The sequence below is a fragment of the Cryptomeria japonica genome, unplaced genomic scaffold (genome assembly GCF_030272615.1).
Source record: "Cryptomeria japonica unplaced genomic scaffold, Sugi_1.0 HiC_scaffold_208, whole genome shotgun sequence".
In the NCBI taxonomy this organism is placed as follows: domain Eukaryota; kingdom Viridiplantae; phylum Streptophyta; class Pinopsida; order Cupressales; family Cupressaceae; genus Cryptomeria; species Cryptomeria japonica.
The window spans coordinates 120,166-122,852 of record NW_026729030.1 but is presented as its reverse complement, the minus strand read 5'-3'; the positions used below and the strand labels follow the sequence as shown (position 1 = coordinate 122,852).

At 65.2% G+C, this 2,687-nt stretch overlaps 1 non-coding gene across 1 annotated transcript; it reads left to right on the top strand.

The window, feature by feature from the left end:
- On the top strand, positions 1 to 119 carry LOC131868532 (5S ribosomal RNA). The gene has a single exon (XR_009366982.1). It is a non-coding gene; the product is annotated as a 5S ribosomal RNA (ribosomal RNA).
- Positions 120 to 2,687: the final 2,568 nt, after the last annotated feature.

Sequence of the window (2,687 nt, the reverse complement as noted above, 5' to 3'; positions counted from 1 at the left end):
GGGTGCGATCATACCAGCGTTAGTGCACCGGATCCCATCAGAACTCCGCAGTTAAGCGCGCTTGGGCCGGAGTAGTACTGGGATGGGTGACCTCCCGGGAAGTCCCGGTGTTGCACCCTTTTTTAGTTTTTCGCCGGGCGTCGCAATGCTATTTGAATAAACCTTTTGCCCGTTTGCGTTCTCGTCGGGGCCGGGCCGGGCCGGGGTGCGCTGCCCGCACTACCGCGCGCGCGGGGGCGACACCGAGCGCGCACCCGAGGCGCCCCGAGCACACAGGCCACGGTGCAACCCGGGCGTTGTGCGCGCACCCCGGTGCGCCCGAGGTGCTGCGCGCGCACCCAGGTGAAATCGGTGTGCACCTCGGCCAGTGCGCGCTCGGTCGAGTCGCGCACGTTGGCCAAGGTGCACGGTGATGTTTCTTACTCTAAGGTTCCGCACCAGACGCCCGGGACAGGTGAGCGAAGCTGGGCGGGGCCGGGTGCGCGGCCGGGGCAGGTGCACGCAGCTGGAGAGAGCTTTGGAGCACACTTCGGAGCGCACCAATGATGCGCTCCATTCAAAAGTTTCCTGAAAAGGCAAAAAAAGTTGAGATTATAGAATTTCCCACTTGAGAGATTGTAAAAAAAAAAAATTTAAAATGAAGGAAACGCGGGTGCCAAGGTGTGCGCAGCCCAGCCAAGGTGTGCGCACCAAGGCGCCCACCCTGGCGAAGGTGCACGCAAGGTGCGCACCCGAGGCAAACCGGACAATTAACCCAACTTTCGACTTCGCGCGCACCTTGGAGCGCACTTCGGAGCGCTCCTTGGTGCGCACCAATCTTGGGCACCTCGGAGTGCACCATGGCGCCCACCAAGGTGCGCACCCGGGGCAAACCGAGCTCCGACTTCGTGCGCACCTTGGAGCGCACGAAAGGTGCGCACCATGGCGCCCACCAAGGTGCGCAGCCCAGCCAAGGCGTGCGCATCAAGGTGCGCACCCTGGCGAAGGTGCGCACCCGGGGCAAACCGAGCTCCGACTTCGTGCGCACCTTGGAGCGCACAAAAGGTGCGCAACCCAGCCAAGGTGTGCGCACCCCGGTCAAACCGAGCTCCGAATCGTGCGCACCAGAGGTGCACGCCATCGTGCGCACCTTGGAGCACACTTCGGAGCCCTCCTTGGTGCGCGCCGATGTTGCGCACCTCGGAGCGCACCCGGGGAAAACAATGCAATTAACCCGACTTTCGACTTCGTGGGCACCTCGGAGCGCTCTCGGGTTCGCACCTCGGAGCACACCGAGGTGCGCACCTTTGATGCGCTGCCTTCACCAATTTCCAGAAAAGGCAAGAAAACATTGAGAAGGTGTGCGCACCGAGGTGCCCACCCTGGCGAAGGTGCACGCGAGGTGCGCACCCGGGGCAAACCGGGCTCCGACTTCGTGCACGCCGCACCTTGGAGCACACTTCGGAGCGCTCCTTGGTGCGCACCAGGGCGCGCAACCCAGCCGAGGTGCCCACCCCGGCGAAGGTGCACGCGAGGTGCGCACCCGGGGCAAACCGGGCTCCGACTTCGTGCACGCCATGGTGCCCACCGCGGCGAAGGTGCACGCGAGGTGCGCACCCGGGGCAAACCGGGCTCCGACTTCGTGCACGCCGCACCTTGGAGCACACTTCGGAGCGCTCCTTGGTGCGCACCATGGTGCCCACCAGGGCGCGCAACCCCGCCGAAGGTGCACGCGAGGTGCGCACCCGGGGCAAACCGGGCTCCGACTTCGTGCACGCCGCACCTTGGAGCACACTTCGGAGCGCTCCTTGGTGCGCACCATGGTGCCCACCAGGGCGCGCAACCCCGCCGAAGGTGCACGCGAGGTGCGCACCCGGGGCAAACCGGGCTCCGACTTCGTGCACGCCATGGTGCGCACCGCGGCGAAGGTGCGCACCCGGGGCAAACCGGGCTCCGACTTCGTGCACGCCGCACCTTGGAGCACACTTCGGAGCGCTCCTTGGTGCGCACCAGGGCGCGCAACCCAGCCGAGGTGCCCACCCCGGCGAAGGTGCACGCGAGGTGCGTACCCGGGGCAAACCGGGCTCCGACTTCGTGCACGCCGCACCTTGGAGCACACTTCGGAGCGCTCCTTGGTGCGCACCATGGTGCCCACCAGGCCGCGCAACCCAGCCAAGGTGTGCGCACCAAGGTGCACGCGAGGTGCGCACCCGGGGCAAACCGGGGTCCGACTTCGTGCACGCCGCACCTTGGAGCACACATCGGGGCGCTCCCGGGTTCGCACCGGCGTTGCGCACCGTGGTGGGCACCTCGGAGCACACCAAGGTGGGCAGCGAGGTGCGCACCTTTGATGCGATGCCTTCACTAATTTCCATAAAAGGCAAAAAAAAAACGAGATTTTAAAATTTCCGTTTTGAAAGATAGTGAGAAAAAGGGAATGCTGGTGCCATCTTGAGCCCGCCCTGGTGCGCAGCCCAGCCAAGGTGTGCGCACCAAGGTGCCCACCCTGGCGAAGGTGCGCGCCCGGGCAATTAACCCAACTTCCAACTTCGCGCGCGCCAGGGTGGGAGCGCACCCAACAACCGGGCCTGGGAAGAGCCAATGCGAGAAACCCCACCAAACGCTCTGACAAAAAAAGAGGGGGCGCTCCAGTAACCCCGCTTCGGAGCGCACCCTGGGCAAACCCAGCCAAGGTGCCCACCCCGGCC